Raw genomic sequence first — 16026 nt, 5'->3', positions numbered from 1 at the left:
CCCCCTTTGGTCATGTAGATGAGAAATAAATGTTTGTTAAGGCACTGAAATTTTGGGGTTGTTTGTTACCACCATAAAACCTATCCTATCCTGATTGATACTACCATTTAAAAAAATTAAATATTATAAATTCTGGAAGACTTTGAATTTGTACTTGAGAGTCTATAATGAACACAATTATGGGGAAAGTGGAATTAAAGATTTCAACTGATGTTTAGAAGAATAATTTCCTCCAGCTACCTTGGATTTTGTAGATTCTCTGTCACTTTTTTGGTTGGGCCTGCTAATTACTCCTCTCAAATTCACCTTAAAGCCACAGGTAAATATTTTGCTGTACTTTTTTCAAAGTCGGCTATAGTTGGTGACTTCTGATCTTTATCATTTTTCATTATTAACTCCTCAAGTACAATTCAATTTGGGTGCACTTAAAACAGAATCTATGTGATTTTTATAAAAGGAATCTTCTAGCTCTCAAGATTTCATTTTTATTTACGGTGTTTTGCTGTATTTTCTTTCAGTTTTTGTGCCAGCCTTATTCTTTAAACATTTTTTAAAAATGTTTATATTTATTTCTGAGAGAGAGAGAGAGAGAGACAGCATGAGCAGGGGAGGGTCAGAGAGAGAAGGAGATACAGAACGTGAAGGAGGCTCCAGGCTCTGAGCTAGCTGTCAGCAGAGTCCGATGTGGGGTTTGAACCCACAAACCATGAGATCATGACCTTAGCTGAAGTCAGACACTTAACTGACTGAGCCACCCAGGAGCCTCTGTGCCAGGCTTATTCTTAAGGAACTGCTTGTTTGCATTTCTAAGAGAATTTTATATGTAGAGCAAATGGGAATTAGGCATATTTACTATATTATTTATTGGTGGTAAGCTATACAAGGTGATTTCCAATGAATTTGGGGTGAGTTGTACTCACCTAGCTTAAAGGGCAGAGGTTTGCAATTGTATCCTAATCTACAGTGCATTTGTAGGTCTTATACCTATGTGTGTATGTAAAGTCACTGCATAAGATCACCTTATGATAATAAAATTTCTATGTTTTAAAAAAATTCTATATTTTTACAAATCAAGTTGGGATTCTTCAATTTTCCCAAATTTGGTAATAGTTATTGCTGTTCTTATTTATTCTTGCTTGTTATAGGAGAGGAAATATATATTTAAATAAAATCTTGATGTCAAGATGTTGGAAACACCTAGATCCACCTGAATACTTTTTGATACTTCTGAGCAGGTGTTAACGATATATCACAGGATGCCAAGATCCCACAAGAAAGTGAAAAAAGTCAGAGGAGACCCTCAAAAAGTAGTAGCTCCAGCTTGAAAGTGAAGTTCAAATTTGTAGATGGTTCAGTATGTGTGTGTATATGTGCATATGTGTGCACGTGCACACATACATTCTAACTTTAGAGATGAGTTACATTATCAGTGAGCCAAACTGCCTTTGGTTTCTTTAATTATCTGGGGGACCTAGGGAGGCCATAGCTAGGAAGGAGAAAGGAAATCCCAGAAGTGCTAACATTGATCTTTGTGTAGAATTATGTTGTATAGTGGTGCCTAGGTGACTCAGTTGGTTAAATGTCAAATTCTCGATTTTGTCTCAAGTCATGATCTCACAGTTTGTCAGATCAAGCCTTGAGTTGTGCTCCATGCTTCAGTGCAGAGCCTGCTTGGGATTCTCTCTTCCTATCTCTCTGCCCTTCCCTGCTCAAGCTCTCTCTCTCTCTCAAAAACAAAAAAAAAAACTTAAAAAAAAAAAGAATTATCTTGTGCAGAAATCTGGCAAGAATAATATAATTGTAGCTTTTATTGACTTTCCATTGGTCTTCCATATCATAAGCTCAATATAGACACTACGTTATTGATAATTCTACAAAATCTGCATTTTAGTATACCTCAAGAATCCAGGATTGATAGAAATTGTCCTGTATCCTGATGATCTGAAACTGCAGACAAAAATGGATGCCTGGCCTCCCAGAACAGGAGGTAAGTGTTCTCTGGGTGGTGATGATATGGTTTTAATGTCATGGTCTTAGAGTGGCCTCAGTAATTGGTTCTGAGTAATTAATCATTGTCAGTGCTGTTGCTGCAAAAGATTCCAAAGCTAATGTCATTATCATTAGCAGATATTTCCCAAAATTCAATTGACTAAAATAAATAACAAAACCAAACAAAAACAACAATCACAATAGAACAGAACCCAAATCCATATAACACGTCCAGCTATTTCATTTGCTTGGGGCTAATTCATCCTGCCAAATCCACTGGGAAGCCATGTGATTTACTGATATATTACTGAGAGTTTGTAATAACCATTGGGGTGACTGTTAACATCTGCTTTGGATAGTTTCTAGTTCAAAATAATCTTAACCATGCTTTGTGGAACGTAACTTTGTGTGGAAGAATCCAGGCTGCTTCCCTAAGAAAGAAACAATTTTGCCAGTATGGTCATCTCTGCAGAGAAGGTGAAATTTCTGATTCAGGTGGAGATCCTGATTAGTTTCCTCAATTTTTAAAATAGGACAGCAACATTACTACCTGTATAAGTATGTTCTCACATAGTGGTATGCTAGTAATGTCTCTGGTTTGAGAGACTATGCATATCCCACATCCATGGTCAGTGCTTGAAATTGGTCATAGCAGGACTATTTACCCCAGTAGTTCTCAATGAGGTTCTTTTTGCCCCTTAGGATACTTTTGGCAATCTCTAGAGACAAACTCTATTGTCACAACTGGGGGTTTGCTACTGACATCTAGTGGGTAGAAGCCAGGGATGCTGCTCAATATCCTATGATGCAAAAGACAGCACCCGCCCCCACCCCCACCCAACGAATTATCCAGTCCAAAATGTCAATAGTGGTGAGGTTGAGAAACTCTGATTTATATTATGGAAACTGGCAAACATAACAGGTCTGTTTATTTATATTTATTTATTAAAAATTTTTAAGTGTTTATTTATTTTTGAGAGAGAGAGAGAGAGAGCGAGCAGGGGAGGGGTAGAGTGAAAGTGAGACAAAGGATCCAAAGCAGGCTCTCTACTGTCAGCACAGAGATGTAGGGCTTGAACTCATGAACTGTGAGATCATGACCTGAACCGAAGTTGGACACTTAACCGACTGAGCCACCCACGCACCCCATATTTTTTTAATTATTTTTTTAGCTCAAGTTTATCAACCACTAGCCCCCAAAATGAATTCTTACACTTTTATCATTGTACAATCTCTAATTCCCATAAGAAACCCATAGGGAAAAGTGATATTCATGAAATCTGAAAGCTTTTTTATCCCCTGGGTAATTTATAGAGACTATTGGTTGGCATTTCTTTCTTTCCTTTTTTTTTTTTTTAAATAAAGAGCAGATAGTAAATCTTTTTTAAATAAAGGACAGACCATATAGTCTCTGTTGCAACTCTCTATGCCTGCCTGTCATTATAGTGTGAAAGCATCTCAGACAAAACATAATGAACAAGGCTCTGTCCCACTAAAATTTTATTTACAAAGCAGACCACACAGTTTAGTAAAACTACCTTTACTTAGACGGTAGCTTAGCCCCATCTCAGAACTGCTTTCACTGAAACTTTCTTTTGATGTCAAATGTTCAGCTTTTATTAAAGATACAAAAAATTACCAAATTACATATGCTGCAACATTTGCAACAAAAAAGTCAATGAGAACATTTTCCACTGGGTCATTATAAGCTTCATTCTTAAGCATTCTTTTTTTTAATTTTAATTTTTTATTTATTTCTAGGAGAGAGAGAGAGAGAGACAGCGTGAGCAAGGGAGGGTCAGAGAGAGAGGGAGTCACAGACTGAAACAGGCTCCAGGCTCTGAGCTGGCTGTCAGCACAGAGCCCGATGCGGGCTCGAACCCACGAACCGCGAGATCATGACCTAAGCGAAAGTAAGACGCTTAACCGACTAAGCCACCCAGGCGCCCCTCTTAAGCATTCTTAAAATGTTTGGCTTCCCGCTGAGAAACTAATTATGCTTACTTTTTTTCAGATTCTACTTTTTATACTAGGAAGCTAAAACTATATTTCATATTCACTTATAGTATATCCTAATTTGCATGATACGAGTCAGCTGTGGGTGCTTAAAACCTACAGGCTCTTGACCTGTACCCCAGATCTCCTGAATCTGTCTTTATGGTGGAGGAGGGCTGTGCCCTAGATCAGTGCTTCTTAAACTTTATGTACATACAAGTCTCTTGAGAATCTTGTTTTAAAAGGCAGATTCTGATTAAATAGGCCTGGGATTCTGGATTTCTGAAAAGCACCCAGGTGATGTTGATGCTGCTGGTCTTGGAACCCCAATTTGAATAGCAAGGTCCTAGAATGTCAGTATTTTGGTAACAAATTCTCCTCAGATTCTTTTTTTTTTTAAATATTTTTATTTATTTCTAGGAGAGAGAGAGAGAGAGAGACAGCATGAGCAGGGGAGGGTCAGAGAGAGAGAGAGACAGACTCTGAAACATGCTCCAGGCTCTGAGCTGGCAGTCAGCACAGAGCCCGACGTGGGGCTCGAACCCACGAACAGCGAGATCATGACCTAAGCGAAAGTCGGATGCTTAACCGACTAAGCCACCCAGGCGCCCCAATTCTCTTCAGATTCTTATCACTGAATTGCATCTCAATTATGTTTTTCCTTATAACTATTACCTTTACTTTCTGCTTTTTTTGGTTTCTGCTTTATGAATTGAAATCTTATTATATATGTTGTCTTTTGGCTCTTAAAGCTTTTGGAGGGGTGAGATGGGCAATACAAATAAATCTAAGATGGGGCACCTGGGTGGTTCAGTTGGTTAAGCATCGACTTTGGCTCAGGTCATGATCTCATGGTTCATGGGTTCAAGACCCACCTCAGGCTCTGAGCTCAGAGCCTGGAGCCTGCTTCAGATTCTGTCTCCCTCTCTCTCTCTCTCTCTCTCTCTGCCTCTCTCCCTCTCACACTCTGTCCCTCTCTCTCTGTCTCTCAAAAATAAACATTAAAAAAAGAAAGAAATCTAAGATAAATAGGTTTGAATGTACATCTTTTTTTTTAACAATTGTGAAATATAAGGTTAGTCTGATACTAATTAATTGTACTACCTACTCCTAATCCATACATAACAAATAACAAGATTAATTTTATATTATTTCTTCAAGACTGGATGCTTTCAAATTTGTGATCTTCAAATTTGAAGTTGCTGAATATATTTATGTCTGCTTTAGTGTACATCTGTTTAAGCTTTTAAAAGTTCTCTCTTCAGCTTCTGCTGATGCTCTGGGCCAATATAAAAAGGTCCTCAAAGGGCACCTGGGTGGCTCACTAGGTTAAGTGTCTGATTCTTGGTTTTGGCTCAGGTCATGATCTCACAGTTTGTGAGTTTGAGCCCCCCTTTGGGGCTCCACCTTGACAGTGTGGATCCTGCTGGGATTCTGTGTCTCCTCCCCACCCTTCCCCTGCTTGCTCTCTCTCTCTCTCAAAATAAATTAATAAACGTTAAAAAAATAAAAAGGTCCTCAAGAGCCTGATCACTTAGATTTATACTCTCTGAGCTAGACCATGAGGAAATTTTGCATAGGATCAAGTTCCTTATTAAATGCCACTGCTGTAACACAAATGGTCTCCCACAAATGCACTGAGATGCCTGACCCAAGGACAGAGGAAAACTTGAATGTTCCTGAGACACCAAAGAGATTCTCTTACTTGCACATAAACTCTATGGCCTCGAGTGCCAGAGTGGCCACAGTCTTACTTCCGCCCTCATCTTCACTGCACTAGCCTACGGCCTCCCAATGCATTATGGGGTGCGCTTCAGCTTCGTGGACCGGAAGGCTCTGGGAGGCCGTGAGCTATTGAGTCTGAATGCTCTTTTAAAACATTGACTCCTTCAATTTACGTTCGGGAATTAATGGGAGTTTTTTTGCCCATCGTTTTGTGTCCTAGGATTTGTGAATAAAAGTTACCGCGCGTTTCATGGGAAGAAGATAGCGGGATTTACTCTTCTTTCTGACAGTAGAACTAAAGGATTAAAATGCCCAGCTTCAACAGGCCTTTTCGTCCTTGCTGTGGTGTTTCCCCCTCGAAGCCCTTAGCAACCGGCAGGAGGTAGCAAAGCGGCCCGTGGACCATGATAGGTGACAGAGGGTGGACCTTCTGGCTCCACGTGAAGTCGGTCAGCCACAGATTGAACAGCTTTGGCTGTTGACCATATCTGCAGGGTCTCCTAGAGCTGTGAGCAGAAGCGGAGAGGACGCCATGCCCCAAACGCTTGTGGGATTAGGCTTGTTCCAGAGTGGTCAGGCCACGATCTGGTGACCAGGTGGTGGAGGGCAGCCCTGACGGCTCTCGGAGCCTGGCTCGGTAAGTTTGTTAAATTTTCTTTGTCACTAGGTGGCAGAATATAATTAAGATGTCAGAATTTTTTCCATAACGTCGGAAGGTGTTTCTGGCTCCTTCCTAATGACCTTTTTCATTACCTTGCAGTATTTGCTAATGCCACTTAGGGCTGAGGTAATGAAATAAAAATTCCTTCTGCAAACACTTCCTATATCGTCTAGTTTACTTTTTTTCATTTAACTAGCTTACCTCTTAGGTTGAAGCATCCTTAACATAGATCACATTCTCTTCCTAAGGGCTACTGTTGGACAATCCAAGCTTCTTACTTTTACATATTATTTTATTATTCTTTTGAAGCAAATCCCAGACATCGTTTCACTTCAGTTATACCCATTCCAGTGTGTATCTGTAAAATAAGGACGACTGAATCTGTGTGGTTTTGATGATTAATACAGTCAAATAATGAATTATATTCCTGTGGATCATAGTATAAGGATACACACAGTTATCTACAGAAGCCCAGGAAGGAGTCAGGAAGGAGTTGGGTGTGGTCTGATGGAGTGGGCCAGTTCCCCTGTTTATGGAATCTGGGATTTATTCTGCTGGGGAAAATGCATCTGTGACCCAATGTGGATCACCTTTCCCCCCTCAGATGAGTGTCTACAGAGTTTAAATGAACAAAAGCAACAGATCAAATGTGTGGTCAGCATATACAATTAGAAAATCTCTCCAGTACCAATCTTTCACATGCCCTCTGCCTCATTTTCAGTCATGAGAGGTATCTGGAGTCTTCGGCTGAGTCTTTGGGATTCAGGATGTCTGGGAGCCCTTGCTTCTAGGGTCTCAGTCTTGCCTCTGGGATCACGAGACTGGAGTCTCAGTCTTGTGCTGTATTTCCTGCCCTTCCATGGCCAGTCTCCGCTCTTAACATATTCTTCAGCCCCGGGGATTCTTTCTCACTTTTCCCTGATTAGTTGGCCCACAGTACCCTTTTTACTCCTTTGCCTCAGCAGGGTTGAGTACACCTTTTCTGCAAGGGTTGCTATGTTTTCTTCTCTCGTCACTTCCTCTTCAGATTCTTATTGTTGTTGGAGGCCCCAGTTGATTCTCCTTTCCACAGTGCTAATACCACAAACTTGGCTGGTCTGCCCCACTTCCCTTTTCCCACTTCCACTTCCCCATAGATAGGATGTTCACCACGTGTCAGGGATTGCACTAGGTGCTGGAGACACAAAACTAGAAGAACTAGAACCCTGCCTTTGAAGAACTCACTGCTTGACAGGGGGTGAGGTGAGCAAGAGAGTGGAGCATAAATGAGAGCAGTGCAACATACGTGTCAGAAAAACTATAGGCACAGGTGGTATGAAAACAGAGAAGAGCGATGGGCTTTTGTACTTGGGAGGGGGTGTCAGAAAAGACCTTCCCGGAGTGGGGCATTTTCTTTCTGTTTTTATATTTAATTAAATTAAATTAATTTTATTTTTATTTATCAGGTTACACATTGATATCATTTAAATATATATGCATATATTATAAAATAAATTTACATATATATCACCCCTAATCTCCATTACTCTTCTGCCCATCCCCATGCTGTCCAAAGGTAATTACTGTTCTTATATATCCTTTCAGATTTTCTGTATGCATATATAAGCAAATAGAAATAAGGTTTTTTCTTTTTCTCCTTTTTACCCTAAAGGTAGCATAGTACACTTACTGGTCTGTACTTTGCTCTTTTAACTTATTATCATTTAGTGGTTAAAGGATGAACTCTGGAATCAGGATGCCTGCATTCAAATTCCCCCAGTTGTATAATTTACTAGCTGTGTGAACTTGGCAAGTTACTTAACTTCTCATTGCTTTAGTTTCTATGCTACGTCTGAGGTTTTCAAAATCTTGAGACTTTATCATATACCAAACTTTATCATAAACTTTATGTACATACATATGCAACTTTATCATATAATCAAATTTTTTATGTACAGGCTATTCTGTTGCTCTGTCTATTCATGTACCAGTGCTACACTGTTTTAAATTTTGAGCTTTTACATTATGTTTGCTATTATACAGGGCTAGCCCCCAGATGAAGACTTGAAGGATGATTGGAATTCTCCAGGAAGAGAAGACAGCACCAGTGATGACTAATGTTATGAGTACAAACTGTTTTCACCACCACCATCACCCCCATTTTTTGTCTACTGTGTGTGAGCTGCTGTAAGTCATTTGTTTACTTGTTTACTTTTATGTTTGTTTTCTCTTTGCTTTGAAATTTTTGTCTCTTTATTTTAAATATATCTGGCTCATTGTAGGTAAAATTTTAACCCACTTTAAATCCTTTTGGAAGTAAGGAGAGGGATAAATAGAAAAAGGATCAAGAACTGTATTAGGTACCTTGCATAATAAAGCCCTAATCCTTATAACAAAACACTACAAAGTAGATATTATTCTCCTCTTTTTATAATTTAAGACACAGAAGCCTGGAGAAGTCAAGTAATTTTCTTAAGGTTATATAGTAAATAAAAATAGATGTAGAATTCAAACCACAGTCTTTGGATGTTATAGTCTTTGTGGTTCCTGATGTTTCTTTAAAGCATAGTGGATGAGGTTCTTTTTTTAATTTTTTTTTTTTTAAATTTCTAGGAGAGAGAGAGAGACAGCATGAGCAGGGGAGGGTCAGAGAGAGAGGGAGATACAGACTCTGAAATAGGCTCCAGGCTCCAAGCTGGCAGTCAGCACAGAGCCCGACACGGGGCTTGAACCCACGAACCGCGAGATCATGACCTAAGCGAAAGCCGGACGCTCAACCGACTAAGCCACCCAGGCGCCCCGAGGTTCTTTATTAGGGTTCTCAGAAAGGTAGTAGGAAGAAGAGCTGAGAAAGGAACTGAATCTATAATAGGCAACAATTATGTACATTTTTTCTTAATGGCTAATATACAATATAGTAACTGTGGACCATGTAAAATCATCACTACCATGTGATTTTGGTGTCTACTCATTAATTCACCAAACATACCCAGAGTCTACTACATCAGGCACTTTGCTAGGTGCTGAGGATACAATGACACATGAGATCTGGTCCCTGGCCCTTAACTCCTCTTGTGGGAGTTAACTAGCAGGTCTTTCTGGTCTCAACCCCCTTTATCCATTGCATCTTGAGGATTATTGAGTCTATTTGTTCATCTGATGCTAGTTTATGCCCAACTTTTTGTTTCAAAGCTGATAATGCAGTTATGATTAACTAGTAGTAGATTCTCTGAGTGTTGTTTTAAGGATTGTGAAGCTATATCTGAAATCAGTGGCAAAGAGCTCAGTGACTTAATTAGTCCTGCCTGCCATGGTACAGGAGGGAGGAATGAAGGCAAACAAGCCATGTACTTGTCATACCTGAACTAGTTGTCCAGGTAAGAGTGGTCAGTTTCTTTCTGCAGTTGTTATAAATTACACCAATTGTATTTTATTGCTCGAATTCACCATTTCTTAAACTGCTGTATAAGTTACTCTCCTCTTGGGGAGTCTTGGAGAAGGAAAGCCATTGAACTTGGTTGAGATACAGTTTCTCAAACATATTTTTTATACAAGGAATCTTGTCCCTTCATTGCTAGTTGCAAAATCCGTATCAATGCTGGATGTATCACTTTGTCCCAGTTTTGGAAATATGTCTACCATTACTGCCAGGGAATGCCTTTGATTTCCTAGTATCGTTGTAGTGACTTTTGCTGGGAAGGAAAACTCTCAGACTGAATGTCCTACTCTGTTGTATGGAAGCCCTTTATTCAATAGTTTCTTTTTCTGCCTTGCCATCTAAAATGCCTCTCGTGGTCACAGTTGGAGTTAAAAACAGTTACAGATGGGGCACCTGACCTGGGTGGCTCAGTCAGTTGAGCATTCGACTTTGGCTCAGGTCATGATCTTGCGATTTGTGAGTTCGAGTCCCACGTTGGGCTCTGTGCTGAGAGCTCAGAGCCTGGAGCCTGCTTCGGATTCTGTATCTCCCTCTCTCCCAGTCCCTCCCTGCTCATGCTCTGTTTTTCTGTCTCAAAAAATAAGCATTTAAAAAAAATTTTAAAAATAGTTACAGGTTGCCTGTCTGGAGTTTTACTGTTTAACTTCTTCAAGATTACACACAAATGAGTTCTTGCATCTCTGGGATGTGTTAGAACATAATTCTGTTCATTCTCTTTGTTTTGCTGAAAGTGATGCTAATTAATGAAAATTTCCTCTAAGAAGTTAATCCTCAAATGGCTGTTGCCTTACGGGAAAAGCATTTGAACTGCTGAGCAGGTTTCTCTCTGTCCACTTGTGGTTACCTCTCTGGCCATGGAGGGTAGGGAGGTGGTAGCAGTTGTGCTACAGCATGGGGTGGTCATGGAAAGAATATTGCATTTGGAGTCACTAACTCTGGGTGCAAGTCCTTGTGCCATTGCTTGGTTACTCTGTAAACTTGAGCCAATCACTTAAACTCTGAACATCGGTGGACTCAACTCTAAAATGATGATTATAATAATAATTCTGATCTCCCTAATTTAGGGAAGACTAAATGGGCTAATACATGGCAAACATCTATGCAGAAGTAAGTAAATTTTTATTATTAGATGTCTGGCTTTACATTTTTCCCCCTGCGGTTTTCCCATTGCTCTTACCTTAACCAGATGTGAAATACAGTCTTTCTTGTAGCTTTTCCTGATGTGCTTTTCAAGAAAAGCTAGCAGGGCCAATACCTGATACTAAAACCAGCTTGGTTTTGGTGATAGACTTTCTCTCACTTTTTCTTTCATCACTCCTCTTATTCACCATTATCGGTAGATTTTAAGCACAACATGACCCTAATCCATAAATCACACCTCAGTGTTAATGTCTTTTAGTAAGTCTGTGAAGAGAAAGAAGAAAGAGATGCACTATTCTACCAAAATTTAAAAAAAATTTTGGTTGAATAAATGCTTTAGGTAGTTGAGACTCTGGGAAAAATGAGAGTGTAAGAGCGAAATGGTAGTGTTAGAAAAGAAGTACTTATTTGACAAAATGTTAAGGGTCTGCTCTGTGCCTTAACTTAGGTGAAGATGTGAGGAGTTACAAGATGGCATCCCATTGCATACTGCACAGTTTTCTGCCGTCTCACTGACTTTTTTTCTTTTCTCAGCTTCTTTTTCGTTTTAGGTACAATTGTCATATTCCTTCCCTAGAGGCCTGCAAGGTGTTTATACTCAGACCTGTTCAAAGAAGGACTTGTTGCCCAACTCCAGGGAGTGGGAAATCTCAACATTCTCAGATGACCCATAGCCAGTAACTGAGTGAGGCAGAGGGGTGAAAGGGGGAGCATTTCAGCCTCCTGTGCTGGGCACCACTGCTCAGGAGCTCCTAGCCTGATTGGCAGAGATTTTCTTGGTGTCCCATCTTGGGGTCCCTCTCCCCAGTTCTGCTTCCTCTTCCTTCCTTTCATAGTTATTGATCCCCATAAATACCTTAACATTTTTTGGAAAAAACTTTATTGAGATATCTTTTCATACCATAAAATTCACTTTTTAAAAAGTTTTTATTTAAATTTCAATTAGTTAACATACAGTGTAAGATTAGGGGCGCCTGGGTGGCCTGGTCGGTTAAGCATCCGACTTTTGCTTAGGTCATGATCTCGCAGTTCGTGGGTTTGAGCCCCGCGTCGGGCTCTGTGCTGACTGCCAGCTCAGAGCCTGGAGCCTGTTTCAGTCTGTGACTCCCTCTCTCTCTTACCCTCCCCTGCTCACACTGTCTCTCTCTCTCTCTCTCTCCTAGAAATAAATAAAACATTAAAAAAGAAAATTAAAAAAAAAAGATTAGTTTCAGGTGTTCAGTAAAGTAATTCAACATTTCCATTCATAATCTGGTGCTCACCACAGCAAGTGCACTCTTTAATCTCCATCACCTATTTAATCTATCCCCCCAGCTTTTAATTTTGTTCATTTTTAAAGATGATTCTTTTTTAGAGTTTTTATTATTTTTAAAAAATTTTCATGTCGAGAGGGAGGTAGAGAGCAAGTGGGCAGAGAGAGAGGGAGACAGAATCCCAAGCAGGCCCTGTGCTGTCAGGTCAGCTTGCGGGGCTCAATCTCATGAATCATGAGATCATGACGTGAGCCAAAATCAAGAGCCAGACACATAACTGACTGAGCCACGCAGGCACCTCCCACTTACCTTTTTAAAGACTAAAACTCAGTGGTTTTGAGTATTCACAGAGTTGTGCAGCCATCAACACTATCTAACTCCACAATATTTTCATGACCCCTCAAAAGAAATCCCTACCTGTTAGCAGTCACTTCCCATTTTCCCCCTCCCCCAACTTCTGGTAATCATTAATGTACTTTCTGTCTCTATAGATTTGCCTGTCTGGATGCTTCATATAAATGGGATCATATGATATGTGGCCTTTTGTGACTGGCTTCTTTTCACTTAGCGTAGTTGTTTCAAGGTTTATCCACATATTGTAACATATATCACCACTTCATTCCTTTCTGAGTAAATAATATTCCTGAATATAGTATATAGATATACTACACTTTGTTTATCCATTCACCAGTTGATGTACATTGGGTTGTCCTAACAAAACATCTTGTACCCTAACCACCCATCTCAGCACCTACTTCTAGAAAGCCTAACCTGAAAACTACCCACGCTTGGGACCCTGGGACCTCAACTTCTGCACCAGTGGAGGTTATCAAAGTCTTCCAATCAAGAAAGTCTCCTGCCCAAAGAGAAATTTTAGTACCAGATGCCAACATAATAAAAAGATTTTCATAATAAGTACTGTAGGCCACTCTGGTGGCTACTGGTTTTAGCGTAGGCTTCTTTTGGGAGGAGATTTAGTGTAGTTGAGATCCGGTGAAAAAGAAGATAGACGAGCTGGGTGAGAGGTAGGGCCAGAGGGACTGGTAGGGGCCATGCTGTGAATGACATTTATGGCATGACAAGATATTTGGATACTTTCTGTAGTAGTGGAGACTCATGTAAAGTAGATGAAGTGTGATCAGGTGTGCGCTCACTTCATATGTGGATTACAGATGGTGGGCAGCTCTTCTATCTTAGCAAACGTTGTGAGTTGGCCAGAGTCTGAGTGGGGGAAGTTGCTGGAGATGAAGAAATGAAATGTAGATTCTAGAAGGAGTCAGAATTAATATCAGAAGGAGTCAGAATGAATATCAGGAGTGCAGAACATGCCAATGAGACTCCAGGGAAGGTGGAAAGGAATCATGGAGAGAGAAGCTGTATGGCATATTGGAAAGAATATGGGCTTGGAGTGTGATACACCTGCATTTTGATTTCTTATTCATCCTGTAGCACCTCTGTGACTTGAAGCAGATTACCTAACTTTTCTTCATTTTAATTTTTTTAAGTTTATTTATTTTGAAAGAGAGAGAAAGAGACAGAGCATGAGTGGGGAGGGGCAGAGAGAGAGGAAGAGAGAATCCCTAGCAGGCTCCACACTGTCAGCTCAGAGTCCAGTACGGGGCTCAAACTCATGAACCATGAGATCATGACCTGAGCCAAAATCAAGAGTGGGACACTTAACTGATTGAGCTACCCAGGTGCCCCACTTTTCTTCATTAAAAAAAATTTTTTTTAATGTTTATTCATTTTTGAGAGAGAGACAGAGCATTAGCAGGGGAGGGGCAGAGAGAGAGAGGGAGACACAGAATCTGAAATAGGCTCCAGGCTCTGAGCTGATAGCACAGAGCCCGACGCGGAGCTTGAACTCACAAGCTGTGAGATCATTGACCTGAGCTGAAGTCAGACACCTAACTGACTGAGCTGCCTAGGCACCCCTTTTCTTTCTTCTTAAAAGGAGGCTAATTGCTCCTACTTTTAGCATTTTGATTTGAATTTGAAAGAGCTTATATAACGCAGCCAGCTCCTGTTAGTTCACTTCTGTCCCTATAACAAGGGCAGGCCTGAGAAACAGGACACAAGGTGGAGGTCCAGAGTAGGGTCATCAGGCAACCAAGGGCAGAGGGCAGGGATGGTAAGGGCTGCTGGGGACCAAGGAGAAAGAAGGGGAAAAGAGAGGAGGGCCAGAACCCAGGGAATCACAGGACTAGGCCCAGGTGGGAGGGAGCACATCTGCAGGGATAACACTTATCTCGAGCCCTGCCCTTTTGTTGTTCAAAACAACCTCTTTGTAGGGGCACCTGGGTGGCTTAGTTGGTTAAGCTTCCGACTTTCGACTTTCGCTTAGGTCATGATCTCGCGGTTCGTGGGTTCGAGCCCCGTGTCAGGCTCTGTGCTGACAGCCAGCTCAGCGCCTGGAGCCTGTTTCAGTCTGTGACTCCCTCTCTCTCTGACCCTCCCCTGCTCACACTGTCTCTCTCTCTCTCTCTCTCTCCTAGAAATAAATAAAACACTAAAAAAAAATTAAAACAAAACAACCTCTTTGTGACCCACCAACTCAGGCTCTCTGCAACCTCAAGTGATGGCTGCTGGGGTCCATTTGGATTGTGGAGCCTGACAAACCTCACAATTTTAGACTTCTTATAGCTGGATGAAGTGAGGTTTGTTCCCAGCTACCTCCTTCCACTCTTCCTTTCCTTTTATTATTTTAACTCCCTTTCACTGATACATTCTTGATTTTTAAAACAGTTATATCGCATGTGCTAATTTTCAGTTCCACATGATGTATGGTGGAGATCCATGACCTCTGAGGCTCCTTGCCATTCTGTGATGCTGGGACTGAAAGTCAAGGGGAGTTCAGCACCTGCTTTCTCAGAGGTTAATCTCATCCATCTTGGAGCCTCCCACTTTTCAGCTGTGTAGAGATGCTGCCTGCCCAGCCAAACACTAAAACGGTGCAGAGAACCACATTTGACCCTTTGAGAATCACTCCTCTTCTGTCTGGAGACACTGCCAGGCTCTAGAGACATGAAAATGGTGCAGCACCTGTTTGTTTGTTTGTTTGTTTTTTTAATGTTTATTTATTTTTGAGGGAGAAAGAGAGAGAGTGTGTGCGAGAGAGCATGAGTTGGGGAGGGGCAGAGAGAGAGGGAGACACAGAATCCAAAGCAGGCTCTGAGCTCTGAGCACGGAGACCGACATGGGACTCGAATCCACGAACCGCGAGTTCATGACCTGAGCTGAAGTCAGAGGGTTAACTGACTGAGCCACCCAGGCGCCCCCAGAACCTGTTTGTTTGACCTGTTGGGACCACTCATTGGCATGTCCACAATCTCAGTTCACCCTATTTTTGATTGATTAACATTCCATATTTGAGGACCATATGAAGTAGCAAAGGATGATATATTTTCAAATGCCAACATCTATGAAGATGGCCCCTTGGGCTGAGTTGGAGGCTGGCTTCCACCAGAGCTCTGCACTCAGCAGGTCATGTCTCCAGCTCCCATATTAGGACAGAAGCAATTATTCAGTTCAAGGCAGTACTTTGTAGGGAGCCTCTGGTAGAATCTAGGCACTGTTCTAAGAGCTTTGTATATATTAATTTACTGAGTCCTTACAACCTGTGAGGTTGGTACAAGGGTTATCTGTATTGTATGGTTTGGGAAACTGGGGCACAAAGTGGTTAAGTAACCAGTACTGTAGGTATATTATGTCTCAGAATGCAAGACACTGCTTGAGACTCCTCATTTTTCTTTCTTTTTTTAAGTTTATTTACATATTTGAGAGAAGCAAAGAGTGAGTGAAAGTGGGGGAGGGGCAGTGGGGGGGGGGGGGGAGAGGAGACACAC

General features: G+C 41.1%; 1 long non-coding RNA gene across 1 annotated transcript; it reads left to right on the top strand.

The window, feature by feature from the left end:
* Nucleotides 1-1897: 1897 nt before the first annotated feature.
* Nucleotides 1898-8545, top strand: LOC144236178 (uncharacterized). Its single transcript, XR_013336436.1, has 3 exons — nt 1898-1987; nt 6204-6346; nt 8393-8545. It is a non-coding gene; the product is annotated as an uncharacterized LOC144236178 (long non-coding RNA).
* The last annotated feature ends 7481 nt before the right edge of the window (nt 8546-16026 follow it).

Source organism: Crocuta crocuta, unplaced genomic scaffold (genome assembly GCF_008692635.1).
Source record: "Crocuta crocuta isolate KB4526 unplaced genomic scaffold, BGI_CrCroc_1.0 scaffold95, whole genome shotgun sequence".
In the NCBI taxonomy this organism is placed as follows: domain Eukaryota; kingdom Metazoa; phylum Chordata; class Mammalia; order Carnivora; family Hyaenidae; genus Crocuta; species Crocuta crocuta.
Note: the sequence above shows the minus strand (reverse complement) of the source record. Positions and strands in the feature narration are given on the sequence as shown.